The sequence below is a fragment of the Euprymna scolopes genome, chromosome 13 (assembly GCF_053919585.1).
Source record: "Euprymna scolopes isolate OS-2025 chromosome 13, ASM5391958v1, whole genome shotgun sequence".
In the NCBI taxonomy this organism is placed as follows: Eukaryota; Metazoa; Mollusca; class Cephalopoda; order Sepiida; family Sepiolidae; genus Euprymna; species Euprymna scolopes.
In genome coordinates this window covers 9810031-9827990 of record NC_136494.1, presented here as the reverse complement: position 1 = coordinate 9827990, position 17960 = coordinate 9810031, and positions in this window count along the sequence as shown.

The following is a 17960-nucleotide window of genomic DNA, read 5'->3' as shown; positions in this document are numbered from 1 at the left end:
ATGGAGGTCAGGTGCGAACGAACACCCCATAATTTTATTATACCATATTTCTTCAAACTGAAACATAATTATCAAAGTATACTTACGCAGATAGATATGAAAAGTCTTTATTAAAGTTTGTGCCTATTTCCATTCTATGGAGGCCAGGCTCTAACGTAGACCCCACAATTTTATTATACCATCCCTATTAAAGTTAAAACATACTTATCAAAGTATTCTTATGTACATCTATATCAAAAACACTTGTAAACTTTTTTTTTTAATTTTTAAATTTTTTATTCCGTACTTTGGGGACTAGGCGTGAACGCAGACCCCACAATTTTAATTAACCCTCGTCCTGCCAGATCAAACATACCGATTCCTGTGTCTCGATACATCTACTATCATTATATGTAAGCAGTTTTTTAAAATAGTCAACCATATAGGAGCCTATTCGTTACACACACACACACACACACACACACACACACACACACACACACACACACACACACACACACACACACACACACACACACACACATTCAGCTTTATATTATAGATATAATTATTTACACATCCAGACACCGTCGTAGCTCACAAGAGCCAGTACAGCCAACAAACCGGAAGTCCAAGACTCGAGTTTCGCCCTTATTTGGGCTCATCAGTTAGACACATCCGAACTCGGGATGACTTTTTGCCTTTTTTTTCTTTGTTTCCCTTTTTCCTTTTTCCCCTTTCCCTTCCTTTTCTCTCTCCTTTTTTCTTCCTCTTTTTCTCTCCCTTTTTTCCGTTTCTCCTTTTCTTTTTTGCGGGTTTAGCATCTCAAACACTAAACGAACTTAAGAATTTTGTTTTTAATTTTATTATTGGAATTTTGGGTCATTCACAAAAAGAGAGTTAAACGTGAACTCGTAAGGTAACTTACTTCCACTTCCGGTTATATAACAGATGAGTATCGGCTGAAGAGAGCTTGATATGGGTATCTAAAACGGTCCTTAATTATCAAGTTTGAAACCGATGGTACCGATAACTTATCTCGTCTAAACTTTCTGCAAATAAAACATACGCACACACGCATATATATATATATATATATATATATATATATATATATATATATATATTGTCATCCACATACAGTACTGTTTCGTTGTATCACAACTCATCAGTGCGGCTAGACAAACACCTTTTCCCAGCCGTGGATTGAACCTACAACCGTCGCATTGACAATCGGCAACTCTCACCATTCGGCTTCCTTGATTTGCTTCCTTCGTGAAAACAATAACATTTTTCCCCAATTCATATTAAATGTGGTTCTTGGCTGTATACAAAGACGGCCCAAGATGGCCTCTACCAACGCCAGGGACTATACCACACAACTTTTGGCAAAAAGTATATTCGCAGTTTACTTCAACATATAGTATTGTCATTTTGCAAGCAATGTTTTAAATTTGTAACTATATCTTAAAAGCAACGGCCCTATTAACATCTGTTGACGTTCTAGTTCATGGCGCTAGTTTCCTGGTAAACACATGTTGCCTCATAGAATTTCCTATTTGTTTGCTAATGTAAACTTTGTATTATTCTCACAATGTGTTTGATGATAGATATTATTATTATTATTATTATACAAGCGTAAATTGTAAACTGAATTCGTATGATGGATGCGAAATTCAAAGATTCACTGTTGAAATTGTTCCAATTCCAGACAGAACAAAATCTCGCGTTGTAAAAGCAGCAAATTCAACAACAAGTAGAAAGAGAAAAGAGATTAAAACAAGCATTTGAAGAAAAAAAGCTTAAACAGCAGAAACGCTTCGAGGAAATATTTATGAAAACACAGGAGGAACAAAGAAACATTCTGGAGGCGACACAGTTAACTAAAGCGGACGATAATCATAACGCATTTTCTCAAACAGCTGTGTGGGCCGCTATTGAAAATTTCAATTATAATCCAGAAGACGATGTCACTTTCGTCCAGTACTATAGACGATATGAGGATACTTTTATATCGGATTGTAATACCTGGTCAGACACAAAAAAGTTAGGCTTTTGCGAAGGAAATTGGGAACAGCCGAGCATACAAAGTTCGTGAATTTTATTCTCCCAAAAAAGATCAGTGAGTTGAGCTTCCAGGAAACAGTTACGCTACTTACATAACTGTTTTCTGCAAAAACGTCTCTTTTCCGCAGGCGATATAAATGTATGAATGCTACTAGAAGAGAGGAAGACGACTACACTACTTATGCAAGCATAGCTAACAAGCATTGCGACGATTTTAAACTGGAGGAATTATCAGCAGATAATTTTAAATGCTTAATATTTGTTCAAGGGCTGGTCTTAAATAAAGACGCTGAAATCAGGCGTCGTGTTTTAAATAAACTGGAAAACGAACCGAATTCAAAACTACAAAATTTAGTGGAAGACTGTGAACGGCTTATTGCGTTGAAACAAGGCAGTCGTGACATAGAGAAAAGCGGAGTGTCGCATATTAAAAAAAATCCATCAAAAGAAAAATTCGATTTAAAAAAATAACCAGAGAAAGAAACAGGGAAAATATCCACCTGGACCATGTTAGAGGTGTGGAAATAAACATTGGTATAATGAGTGTCCCTACAAATTCAAACAATGTGACAAGTGCCACCAGAAAGGGCATAAAGGATCGCATTGTAGAAAAAAATCTGGTAGAAAGACATTCATTAAACTTACGAAAGATGAACCCGAGGAACAAAATATCCAGAAATATGTACAGGTCAAGATGTTTAAAAAGAAAATAAGACTACAACTTGAGGTTTGGGAGACCCACTATGATTAAATCACATAAAACGGTGAGAAACGTCAGTGGCGAAAAAATTACCTTTAAAGGAGAATTATTGACGAATATTTTTTTCCAGAACAGGGCCGAAAAAGCAAGAATCTTTGTCATGTGAAAATCAAACAACCCCTTTGGAACTGATCTGTTCGAAAAGTTTAGACTATGGGATCTGCTATTAAGCTGATTCTGCCAAAAGGTCGAGGATTCGAATGTGGAGGCAGAAAAAACTTAAGAGGGAGTTAAAAGAGAATTTCCCAGACGTATTTTCAGGCGGTTTGGGAAAGTGTACAAAAGCGGTAGCAAAATTTGACGTAAAAGTAAATGAACAGCCAGTGTTCAGAAAGAAAAGAAATGTTCCATACGTCGCTATAGAACAGATAGACGGTGGATTAGAAAGACTCGAAAATATCGGTGTCTGCGGAAAAATTGATTACACTGTCGTATAATTGTTATTACCTTCCATTTCTTGTAATAAATAATTTTACCAACAATTCTTCATAAGTTTTAGTCTCGGTTTCGATTATAGCTGACGGCAATCAAGTCATCTAATTAAAAAAAAATACCAAAGATTCTTTATAAGTTTTGGTTTCGGTTTCGATTATAGCTGAATGGACCCATAGTTATATATATATATATATATATATATATATATATATATATATATATATATATTTCTTCCGTTTTGATTTATGCTGATGCACCCAAGTCATATAGATATATATTTTTTATTTGTGAAATCACAAGTTTATAATATATAAGAATCGATCGAAAATGGAATCTATAATAATATATACGAAATTAAAATATCATATTTAAGCGTATTTTACGACCAGGCTAAACTGGGGTTCTCTGCTAGCTTAGATAAATACTTTTTCAGTTTTAACAAAAGAGCTACGATAATAACGGGGCATCCCCATTAGCTCTGAACATCCACAGAATGCCAATATATTACATATGGAAGAGTCCACTGTGGAATTTCCACAGGTCCCGCTAGTATTAAATAATTCTGACTTCAATATAAAAAAGTGTCATGTTTTGTTGTTTCTTTCTGGTCCCATAATTAAAAGTGCTTCGCATGATATGTAATCTTTAAAGGAAAAATAGTCGGTTATATTATAGGGTGATTCCTACCCTCATTTTCTGGTACTACCTCAATATGGGTGATTCAGAAAAAAAAAATAATCAAAGAAAATAACTAAACGAGAACCCCCCCCCCCAATAATTTAATATTCCCTTTCCAAAATGATTCAACCATTTTCAATTATAAAACATTAACATTAAATTAAGACGTGGAGAAAAAACTAAACACGCATATCCTCCCGAAATGTTGTAACGAGAGTTTTTTTTCTGGAGTGGTGCACAGCAAGGAAACAGCAACACAATATCTCCTTCAACATGGTCTCCTGGTTGAGGAAAATTCTTGCCGCAGGTGCGATGGGCCAGTGATTTTAACAAACAAAAGGATCCGTGAACAAACAAAATGTGCCATTATAGAGGCGCAAAAGAAAATGTCAGTTCGATCAGTTAAAAAAGGGGAAAAATTCTTCCATTTTGAATGGAAAGCTTCACTGTAATTTGAAGCTTTGTTAAATTTTAGAGCTACTTTACATGTAGAACACTAAGATGCCAATAGAGGAAGTCCCTAAGCATATTAGTAGATCAACAAATGCTGTTTAATTACTGTCGGGAAGTATAATCTGAGATCGTATCTGTGACTAGGAGAGGAAAGATGAGAGGAAGAACAGACAACCTAATACAGATAGATGATTTGCAACAGATTAGGCCAGATTTGTAACAGATGAGGCCAGATTTGCAACAGATGAGGCCAGATTTGCAACAGATGAAGCCAGATTTGCAACAGATGAAGCCAGATTTGCAACAGATGAGGCCAGATTTTCAACAGATGAAGCCAGATTTGCAAGGCGCCGGAAATACAATCGTGCTCGTCTTTTAGATTGGCAATAATAACCCTAGACCCGAAAATATGGTAGGAATCACGGTATAATAGCACCAAATAATCTTTTGTGCGCGCGTCGGATTTGGAATTTATGACATATGTGTGAATTATCGAATTGACGTAACCTGGAAGCTAGAACGGTCCAAATGTAACTTTTCTCTTTTCTTTCCCAAACAACAACAGTCAACATGCCTGAAGACCGTCGAAGGCTACACCGACCGAAATGTTGCACTAATAAAACTCAAGATGAGATCAATACAAGTAATATAAGAATTTTCTCACACAAAAGAAAACCCATTTGCTTCAGTGAACTTTTGTCATCGCACAAAAATAACAAGATTCGGTAGCAGGGGATCGACATCATTTCTACAATTCTATCTTGTAAGCACAATGCTTTCGCTTCAATATTTTATAAACAACATGCAACGCAACGTTCACTCTTTTTCTCTGAGTTTATCTCAACTAATACAGCACAATACATTAGCGTTATTATTTGTTTATTTTTTATTAAACAAGTTTTCATGTCACTGATTATCTTATATCTAATTTACTAATAGACAGTGTTACACCAAGGCGACGTGCAATTAACTCACCACGTGACCTCTCTCTTACAAGGTTTCTATCTATCACATTCATCCTCCCTCATATTATGTTGTATAACCTAAGCTGTTATTTTATGCAGTGTCTATCATGCTCGCTTACGTAACTCTCCCTTTTTCTGTTTATTAACATTGCAAGGTAATAAGACGAACTATGGAATAAAAAAATGGTCATTATGAACAATAGCACCGCAAGAATTTGGAGAGGAAAAGAATGAGAAAAGAAAGAGGGAGAAAGAAAGAGAGAGAGTGAAGAGAAAGAGAGTGAGAAAAAAGAGAGACGGAGAAAAAGAAATAGTGTGAGCGACAGAGAGGTGGCAGATTGGGATGATATTTTTTTGTTAGTAATCGATTATGAAATGGAATTTATGAATTGAACATCTGTTCGTTTTGGTTCATAAACATAGTAGTTAATAAAAAAACATAGTAATTGAAATGATGTTCACGAAATGTTATTTAGCGAAGAGTGAGAGTATGATATTGATGTTTCAGGTGTCAATATCGAGTATCGTTTTATGGTTTTATGATAAACACAATAAACAGTAGAGCATGTCCGTCCTACAGTGAACTGACAAAATCAATACTTTACAAGGTGCCTTCAATAAGTTTCCAGACTTTTTTGTACAGGCATTTAAATTTGATGTAGACTCTTGAAAATCCAGTATCGCATTGCTATACATCTTATGAGATGACTGGCCAATTTTTAAGATTTCGGATTCAAATGAACAGTTACAGTTGGAATTGGAATACACCCTACTAAAGCCTGATTGTCACAGATGATAAATTTCCAAAATGCAATCTGGACGTTAGAACACTTTAGAAGAACGGTATGCCATAAATTATGTTTTAAACTTGTGAAAAAAATGCTACAGAAACGTATAGGATGCTTCAGACTACTTTTGGACCAAACTTATTGAATCGAGCATCCGTTTTTGAGTGGCATAAGAGATTGAAGGAAGGCAGGAGTCTGTGAGGGATGACGAGAAGTGTGGGGGAGGTATGGAAGTCAGAACAACAGAGTTGGTTGGTCAAATAAAGATAAGAACTGTCGTGTTTCTATAGAAACAATAAGTGCACAGTTTGATGTCAGTGTGGGAACTGTACAGACAATTATTCTCGAGGAATTGAAGATGCAGAAGATTTGTGCGAAATGTGTCCAAAGGATGCTCCATCCTTATCACAGACTATTTGACCAAGATGGGCATAAAGACAGTCTCTCACTCTCTCTATAGTCCAGACATAGCTCTCGGTGTCTTTTGGCCATTCTCTAAGTTTTTAAACCTTAAAGACTGTCGTTATGAGACTACTGAGGAGACGAAAGAGGCTGTGACGAGGGTCATTGACACGCTCACAGAAGAGAACTTTCATGGGGGCTTCCAAAAGTTGTTGAAACGGTACAACAAATGCATTGCAGCCGGAGGAGATTTCTTCAAAAGGGACCAGGGTTTTATGTATGTACTATCAATAAACGTGCTCTATACGAAAAAATGTCTGGAAACTTATTGAAGGCGCCTCGTACATTTTGATTGTTTTAATGCAGAGATCTCCGAAGTTTTTGAACGGGGATGGGGGTATATTATTAACATTTTAGAGCCACGCGGGCCAAAATAATAATAATAATAATAATAATAATAATAATAATAATAATAATAATAATAATAATAATAATAAAAATAATAATAATAATAATAATAATAATAATAATAATAATAATAATAATAATAATAATAATAATAATGATAATAATAATAATAATAAAACCTGAACGTGTTTGCTTTTTAGTGAAACTGTTTTTCCAAAACCTCATTCTTTTAATCATTGAAAAAACAAAAACAAAAAAAAAACACCACACTATTTTCACACATTTTCAATTAAAAAAAAATCCCTCAATACTTTTTACGTTTCGATAAGAGCTCCAAACGCCAGATTAAATTTTTTGACGGGCCGGATTTGGTCCGCAGACCATAGTTTGGAGATCCCTGTTTTTGTGTGATTGGGATTTGGCACCCTATACTATTCATCAAGGCATTCATGTTGTTTGTTAGTATCACATTATAAAGACAGAATCAACTATCACATTGAGTATAGAAAATGTATAGACAGTTGTCTGAAAGCCTTGTTGTACAGAGTGCGGCCGGAATATCTCCCACATTATAAACTTTCAACTATATGTTGCAAGTGCCAATGCTATTTTCCATTAATTAATAACTTGTCATTTTTTAAGGTACCCTTATCAAGCAATATAGTTTGGACTGGTGCACATCGTGCTTTTACTGTAGAAATGTTTTTGAAGAATGGTGAAGCTGTAACTGCAACACAGAAAGCTTCCCGAGTTCATTACACGCTATGACGGCATGATGCTGTTCTAGATCAAAAATCAACACAGTTCTGGGTTGCAAATTTCAGAGCCACAGGTTCGGCACTTAAAAGAAAGCCACCTGGAAGGCCTCGAAGCGCTCGAACGCCAGACAGTATTCGATCAGTGAGACTTTCTGTTACCCAATCTCCTGCACGTTCAACTCGCAACATGCTTTGGCCTTGGGATTGTCTGATCAACCAGGCAGAAGAATTCTACACACTGGAATGCAGTTCCATCCATACAAATTAATGATTGCTCGAAAAATGCACAAACACGACTGGGGAAATCCCATTTCAAAATGTGGGAAATATTTCTGCCGCACCCAGTACCATGTAAGCATACGTTTGTCTACTTATTCTAAGCAATGCGAATAGTAACTTATCTTGCTGGAAAATGTCTACTCATATATATATATATATATATATATATATATATATATATATATATATATATATATATATATATATATATATATATAACGCTTCGTCTGTGTGTGTATCTGTATGTGAGTTCGTTCCGTACGTATTCCGAAACGACTGGGCCGATTTTTTTAAAATTTCACACAAATGTACTTTATTGGTTTGGTCGTGTTCTTAGATAGACTTTATATTGGAATGCCTCCGATTAGTATCGAAAATCGAAAAATTCCGATCAAAGAAGGAACAGTCCAATTTTAACAAAAGTTAACACCCTCATACAGTCTAACAGCACATGTACATTTATCAAATTTTATCACCACACAAACGGAAGTGTTCGGCGTATGAAATCAATATTTGGTTCTTTGATAAGACAAGGACGCGTTTAAAATGAATGTTTCTGTTTTGAGCACAAATGAAAAGTGGTAGTTGACTTTTGTATTTTAACCTTTAATTCAATCTATTATATAAAAGAATGTTATAAAATTAATAGTAAATTCTCTACAGTGCAATGTAGATTACACTGTATTAAGGGCTAACTCACTGCGTGGAGGCATGCGAAGCTTTTTTTTTTTTCGATGCACCGTAGTGGTTCCCCGACTAGAGCAATCAATCAATTGGTTTGATAAATGAATGGTCGATTTTACCGATTCCGATTACAATAAAAAAACATTGGAAGTCTGAAATATTCGTTGATCTTCATTCAATCCCGGAAAACGTCAGATAACCCTGCTAGTATTGCTATAAAATGAAAACATGTGTTCGTCTACTTATCATAAGCTACATTTATTCTAATATAATTTAAGGTAGTTCGAAAATCCATTTATTCTAATATAATTCAAGGTAGTTCGAAAATCCATTTATTCTAATATAATTCAACGTAGTTCGAAAATCCATTTATTCTAATATAATTTAAGGTAGTTCGAAAATCCATTTATTCTAATATAATTCAAGGTAGTTCGAAAATCCATTTATTATAATATAATTCAAGGTAGTTCGAAAATCCATGTATTATAATATAATTCAAGGTAGTTCGAAAATCCATGTATTCTAATATAATTCAAGGTAGTTCGAAAATCCATGCATTCTAATATAATTCAAGGTAGTTCGAAAATCCATGTATTATAATATAATTCAAGGTAGTTCGAAATTCCATTTATTCTAATATAATTCAAGGTAGTTCGAAAATCCATTTATTCTAATATAATTCAAGGTAGTTCGAAAATCAATGTATTTTAATATAATTCAAGGTAGTTCGAAAATCCATGCATTCTAATATGATTCAAGGTAGTTCGAAAATCCATGCATTCTAATATAATTCAAGGTAGTTCGAAAATCCATTTATTATAATATAATTCAAGGTAGTTCGAAAATCCACTTATTCTAATATAATTCAAGGTAGTTCGAAAATCCATGTATTCTAATATAATTCAAGGTAGTTCGAAAATCAATGTATTTTAATATAATTCAAGGTAGTTCGAAAATCCATGTATTCTAATATAATTCAAGGTAGTTCGAAAATCCGTTTATTCTAACATAATTCAAGGTAGTTCGAAAATCCATTTATTCTTATATAATTCAAGGTAGTTCGAAAATCAATGTATTTTAATATAATTCAAGGTAGTTCGAAAATCCATGCATTCTAATATAATTCAAGGTAGTTCGAAAATCCATGTATTCTAATATAATTCAAGGTAGTTCGAAAATCCATGCATTCTAATATAATTCAAGGTAGTTCGAAAATCCATTTATTCTAATATAATTCAAGGTAGTTCGAAAATCCATGTATTCTAATAAAATTCAAGGTAGTTCGAAAATCCATTCATTCTAATATATTTCAACGTAGTTCGAATATCCATTTATTCTAATATAATTCAACGTAGTTCGAAAATCCATTCATTCTAATATAATTCAAGGTAGTTCGAAAATCCATTTATTCTAATATAATTCAAGGTAGTTCGAAAATCCATTTATTCTAATATAATTCAAGGTATTTTGAAAATCCATTTATTCTTATATAATTCAAGGTAGTTCGAAAATCCATGCATTCTAATATAATTCAAGGTAGTTCGAAAATCCATGCATTCTAATATAATTCAAGGTAGTTCGGAAATCCATGTATTCTAATATAATTTAAGGTAGTTCGGAAATCCATTTATTCTAATATAATTCAAGGTAGTTCGAAAATCCATTTATTTTAATATAATTTAAGGTAGTTCGAAAATCCATTTATTCTAATATAATTCAAGGTAGTGCGAAAATCCATTTATTCTAATATAATTCAAGGTAGTTCGAAAATCCATGCATTCTAATATAATTCAAGGTAGTTCGAAAATCCATTTATTCTAATATAATTTAAGGTAAAGGAAAATCCATGCATTCTAATATAATTCAAGGTAGTTCGAAAATCCATTTATTCTAATATAATTTAAGGTAGTTCGAAAATCCATTTATTCTAATATAATTCAAGGTAGTTCGAAAATCCATTTATTTTAATATAATTTAAGGTAGTTCGAAAATCCATTTATTCTAATATAATTCAAGGTAGTGCGAAAATCCATGTATTCTAATATAATTCAAGGTAGTTCGAAAATCCATGCATTCTAATATAATTCAAGGTAGTTCGAAAATCCATGCATTCTAATATAATTCAAGGTAGTTCGAAAATCAATGTATTCTAATATAATTCAAGGTAGTTCGGAAATTCATGCATTCTAATATAATTCAAGGTAGTTCGAAAATCCATTTATTCTAGTATAATTCAAGGTAGTTCGAAAATCCATTTATTCTAATATAATTCAAGGTAGTTCGAAAATCCACTTATTCTAATATAATTCAAGGTAGTTCGAAAATCCATGTATTCTAATATAATTCAAGGTAGTTCGAAAGTCTTCTTATAAAATGCAAGTATAAATTGGTCTACGTATTCTAAAATATTTTTATCGAATAATATTTAAGGTTGTTGCTATAGAATGTATACATAAGTGTGTCTAGTTATTATTAATGCGAATAGTGTCGAAGATAACTCGAAAATTTTATAAAATGTTAACATACGTTAATCTATTTTTTCTAAGACTCATCAATTCGAATAGTATCACAGTGGTTCGAACGTCAAGAATGTAAACATATTTATTTGAATCCAAGTGTGCTAATAACACGTTTTTCTACTTTTTTTAATTTCTATCTTTTCGAAATTCTATTTGCAAGGTGGTTCGAAAGTCTTGTTATGAAATGCAAGCATACGTTTGTCTACTTAGTCAAATATACATTTATTCGAATAATAACTAAGGCGGTTCGAAAATCTTGTTATAAAATATACGCTTACTTTTATTTACTTTTCTGAAGTCTATGATTAGACAAGAGGCTTCGAAAATCTTGTTACTAATTGTAAACATACGTTTGTCTACTTTGAGATCCATTTATTCAAATAGTCCCGAAGCTTTTTCAACCAATACTTATAGAATTTAAGCATGCGCTTGTATACTCTTTCTTAAATTTATTTATTCAAATTTGTATACAAGGTCGTTCGAAAATCTTGTTATAAAATGGAAGCAAACGCTAGTCTACTTAATCTAAAATGCTATTTCCATCTAATTGCTAAAGAAAATAATTTAACTAACGAACAGAAATTTAGTCTATCTCTCTTGTGTGAGTCGATTCTTTCCAGAAATAAACCGCCCAGAAACTTTCAGCGAACGTCTCTTTCCGTTTTCAGTATGAAGAGAAGTTTTATTTGTCTAGAACCATTTGAAGACTGCCAAAGGGAAAGAGGAAGATGACTCGAATAATAGTATTATCTGTTGGAATCCGGCGCATTGTCGAGTAACCTAGCGAAGCACTAGGTTCGTCAATTGTTATTGAATATAAATATTCAATTAAGAAAATATTATTGGAATGTTAAAAAAAATAAAGTTGCAATATATTATTACCGGGTAAAATGTTTAAGCAATTTCGGACTTTTAGAAACGATAACAAACATAATTTAGTATCAAAACTACGAAATTAAATAAGGTTAGTAGACTATATATATATATATATATATATATATATATATATATATATATATATATATATATAAAATGCAGTTCAAATTTCCAGGAATATTAAGTTACATATGCCACACACTTAGCATACACATCAGTTAACTTACGGCTAAAAACATAAGAGAATGAAAGAATATAACAGTTAAAAAAACAAAACTATACGAAAAACAAAAAAAAAAACTTAATTACATTGTTAAATGGAAAACGGGGACACCTGCTGTTCCGGATGATTTCAAATAAGACAGCTGTTAAATTTATACCTCTTTATATTCATCATATATATATATATATATATATATATATATATATATATATATATATATATGATGATTGCAACGTCTTGTCAGACGAGTGCCACTCCCTCACGCACTTAAAGTCCATGAGCACAAAAATGACTTCCATCGCCACAGGACCATTTTAATAGACAGTTAAGGTATTGCGTGGGGAAATGTACACACACAGACACACACAGACACATTCACTTATATATATATATATATATATATATATATATATATAGAGAGAGAGAGAGAGAGAGAGAGAGAGGGAGAGAGAGAGAGAGAGAGAGGGAGAGATAGATAGATTAAGCAAAAATGAATACGTATACATAAATATATATGGAAGCAATTTTGTGTTTATTGTAAACATTTTACGCAAATATTATACAAGTATAAATCATGTAGAATATCTGCATGAATATAATTATACGTAATAGTTAACTAAATATCATCATTCCATAAGAAAACCGAAAAACCTAATAGGGAATTAATTAAAATGAATGTTTAAAAGAATATGCAAATTAGCTAGATCTTTTGCTAGTGAATGTAATCCCACAACCCATATATAAGAAAATTGTATTTTCTTTTTAAATAAATAGAAAAGAGGGTTTTTAATATGAATATCAATACACACAAAAGAAAAACGAATTTATAGGAGTATAAATATGATGATTGCAACGTCTTGTCAGACACTTAAAGTCCATGAGCCCAAAAATAACATCCATCGCCTCAGGACCATTTTAATAGACGAATGCCTGAGGGAGTATCTATACACAGGTGATTTTACAGAGTCTTAGCTTTGTATGACAGCTAAGTCTCTCTCTCGGTTGAAAATGTTGAGATCCAGCAACAAGCAAGAGTAAGATAGCCAGCAACAAGTTAAACTGCAGACCAGCTAAATGCGGGTACTGGTCTCCCGCTTTATGGTTTTTTAAATCAGAGATTTGCTTCTCCTAGAAAGGTTGCCTTCACCACGGCTTACGGGAGCCCTCTCCACCGCAACACACACATACATACACACAAACACACACGGTGCTAGTTGGCCGTTGACCCTGAAAAAGGGTTCATTCATATATATATATATATATATATATATATATATATATATATAAATATATAAAATCCCTACAATTATATAAATGCAACTTTGTGTGTGTGTATGTGAGAGTTCGTTCTTTATAGACTCAAAACGGCTCAACAGATTTTCTTTAAAATTTACAGAACTTTAATGCATAACTCTTAAAGTGATCTTAGTTAAGTTTTGTCTCAGAATATCCCCGATAATTACCGATAATCGAAACCTTTATTTTAATTTATCTATCATCGGTAAATACATTGTTTTTCAATGCCGTCACTTAGCAACAATGATAGAACAACGGGCTGTGAAAATTCTATTGTAGGTAAGTTGACAGCTTGATTTTTTTCTTTTTTTCTTTTGCATAAGGTGGTCTATGGGTTCAAAACTCTGCATGTAAATTTCTTAATTTGTTTTTAATTAACTTCAAAGAGTTTTATAAGACATCAAAATTTACATTTTTTTTCTCTTTTTTTTTTTTGATTACGTGGTCTGTAGTTTACAACCCCAGCATGTAAATTTCTTAATGTCTTTTTTTTTTCGTTAACTGGAAAGAGGTTTATATAAAATAATTTTATAAAAGAAACAGTAGGTTCTCTACAGTGCAATGTAGAATAATATATTTTGAATTAAGTTACTGCATGGGCGATTTCACAGATTTCGATGACAATACAAATATAGGAGTGTGAAATATTCGTTTATCATCATTCAATCCCGGACAACATCGGGTCTCCCTGCTAATGTTTGTATAACTAAAAGAATTCATGATATATATATATATATATATATATATATATATATATATATATATATATTACTTTTTACATAGGAGTCACCACTAATCAAGGTTCGGAGGCCACTCGAGGATAAGGGTTATAGAGTGTACCGTAGTCAATGGAATAATATTGTAATAATCGTTAGTAATAGAAATTTGGATTATTGTATTACTTAAGCGTGCGGTTTATCAAGAATTTGTTTATCTTGGGCTTGAAGACAATCAAGTTGTAGTCAGCTGGCATGCAGGCAAGTGGAAGAGAATCCCATAGGCGTGCAGTTCTAAGAAAGAAGCTTTGTTCATGGAATCTACGTTTTGATTTAGGCACAGATAGAGAGTGGGGAAAATTATTGACAGTAGTTTCAGCTAGACGGGTGTGTTTCATGAAAGATTGGCTAGGTGGAGCATACATTCCTTTATTTATACAAACATTATTGGCTGCATATGTGCATACATGTTTCAACGGCGTCATCAGGTCTCTAAGTGAACTGGGAATGAAAACAATTTTGGTAAATCATTTTGTTTTTTATGAGGGAAGAAGGCGAAGGAAGAGGAGATAACATTGCAGACTGGCACTTCTTTGCTCTTTTCCATCTTTTAATTTATGTATATTTATTCGCACATGCGTGCGCACACGTTGCCTTTTTCTCATTCATTCAATTTTATGTCGGCATCATTCTCTTTGTTTATGATACGCCTATATTTTCATAGTACCCTGGATATATCGCGCTATTTTCAATAGTATAAGTTGGCACACAAACACACACACAGACGCACACACACACGCTCTCACACATACACACACAGACTCACAAACACAAACTCCAACACACATACTCACACGCACATAGAGACTCACACACACGCAGACTCATATTGGTCCCCACCCTTTCTTCTTCTCTGCACCTTCTCTCTCACAGATGTGATGTTGCTATTGTCAATCTTTCTTGACTATTATAATATTATTACATAGTATATTTGACATTTATTATTTTGAAATTATTAAAAAAAAAAACACCAACACTGCATGAGGCGTTTATGACATGCAAAAAACAACAACAAAATAAAACCAAAAAGTTAAGATAACACAACTTATTCAACACAAAACAGAAAAAATTGCATGCACATTATATATATATATATATATATATATATATATATATATATATATATATATATATATATATAGTAAGTTATAAAATGTATATGGCGATTAAGCTACACTGAATATTTCGTGTTTCATCCACTCTAGGATTCTTCAGGCTTATGTGCATAAGCCTGAAGAATACTAGAGTGGATGAAACGCGGAATATTCAGTGTAGCTTAATCGCCATATACATTTTATAACTTACTAACTTGCTCTACCTACGTATTGAGCACTTTTGAAGTAAATACTTAAAGTTTACGCGTAAATCTATACTTTCGTATATTAATTTTATGTGAGTAAATTTAGTAGTTTTATAAATATATATATATGTATATATATATATATATATATATATATATATATATATACACTAGCAAATTTAATCTTGTCGATGCTGCATTCACTTGTTTAGGCCGCAAGGGTATTCTCTGTTAAATATAAATTATTACATAAACTAGAATACAAAATACCGCGGGACTTCTTCCCAGCAGACGAACGACAACATAGTCATTTTCAAGTCCAGTATAAACAAATATATGTTAACCTGTCTTCTTTGATAACATAATTCTAACCAGTTACATATATCGTAATCAATCTTTACGATGATGTCCCACCGTTCACCTAACGCAATAACCCTTATCCTCGAGTGGCTTTTGGGCATTGATAAGCAGTGACTTATTAGTAAAAATAAAAAAAGAACTGCGGCAGATGAGAGCAACATAATAGATTCTACACTATCTGCTCCAAGGAGGAGGTAATGCTTAGGGAATAGTTTCATGACAACATGACTGATACTACACGACCACCCTTAATCCAGTATTATGTAAAATAATATAATATTATTAGAAGAAATAATATAGCTTCGGCTTCAGACAATGAGATACGTAATATTTATTATAAATAGATGTATAAAAAGGAAACTAAACTGCGTCCGAAATTATTGAATATTGCATCGCAGAGAAATGTAGCTCTTTTAACCTGTGAGACATTAATGCATTAAACAAAATAAAACTTAACATAATAAGCCTCGTTATTCAATGCACAATAGAAAGAATTACATTCATGAATTTATGTCCGTGAACATTTACTGCACAGGCCGGAATTGTGCGCTGGTTTTCTTTGTCCGAATTCCGTGCTTGATTTTATAACTGGCTGATGTGTCAATCGTGTGCTCTCGCCCTCTGCTGCAATAAACGGATTTTCTAATGATTAAAACAAGTAACAATGATTTATTTTGAAATGGTAAAAATAACAATCGGTTTCTGAAATCAGAACAAAAGTTCATTCAAACTGAACTCAAAACAATAAATCGTAAGTTGAAGGAAACCATCACCAATACCAATATTTTTTCTTGATTACGCTGAGAATATATATATATATATATATATATATATATATATATATATATATATATATATTTAATCAATATAAAAAATATATAAATGGTTATCCTTCTGTATTTATTTCCTGTGTGTTGACGTGTAGGAATACAAAAAGTCTTTTGAAAAAAATACAAAACAAGAATGTTTCCTTCAAAAGCACATTATTTTCGACCGATCCTTCGATCTTCTTCAGTATATATATATATATATATATATATATATATATATATATATGTGTGTGTGTGTGTGTGTGTGTGTGTGTGTGTGTGTGTGTGTGTGTGCAGGAAGAAATACTTTTTAAATGACATTAATTTGTTAGCCTGATTTAACTGGAGGCAAAAAATAAAAAACAGAACGAGATCAAATATAAGAAATATTTTTGTTCATGTGGTTTCAAGGAGGTGGTGTTTGATCAACACTGCTGGGAAGTCATGATTTAATACACTGTTTTGTTTTTCAATCCCTGAAACATTGTTTCCTAGTTGTTTGTTCATGTAAGTAAAACGATTCAGCGATGCAGGCAATTAATTGACTTACTGACAAAATATTTTTCCAAGGAGGGAGAATTTTTTTTTTGTTATAGTTTTAAAGGTTTTAAAAAACGTCCAAAACTATATATATATATATATATATATATATATATATATATATATATATATATATATATATATATAGTAATTTATAAAATATATATGGCGATTAAGCTACACTGAATATTCGGCGTTTCATCCACTATAGGATTCGTCAGGCTTATGCGAATCCTATAGTGGATGAAACGCCGAATATTCAGTGTAGCTTAATCGCCATATATATTTTATAAATTACTAACTAGCTCTACCTACGTATTGAGCACTTTTGAAGTAAATACTTAAAGTTTACGCATAAATCTATACTTTCGTATATTAATTTTATGTGAGTAAATGAAGTAGTTATATATATATATACTCTCAGAGTATATATATATATATATATATATATATATATATATATATATATGTAGATACTTATGGAAAGGAAAGAGGTATGTAAATAATCTGTACTTTCACCTAAGAATTTCATAAACAAACCATGCCATAAGAACTCAATTAAGTATGAAAATCCTATCGAAAATAAACTATCACGGTCATCCCCT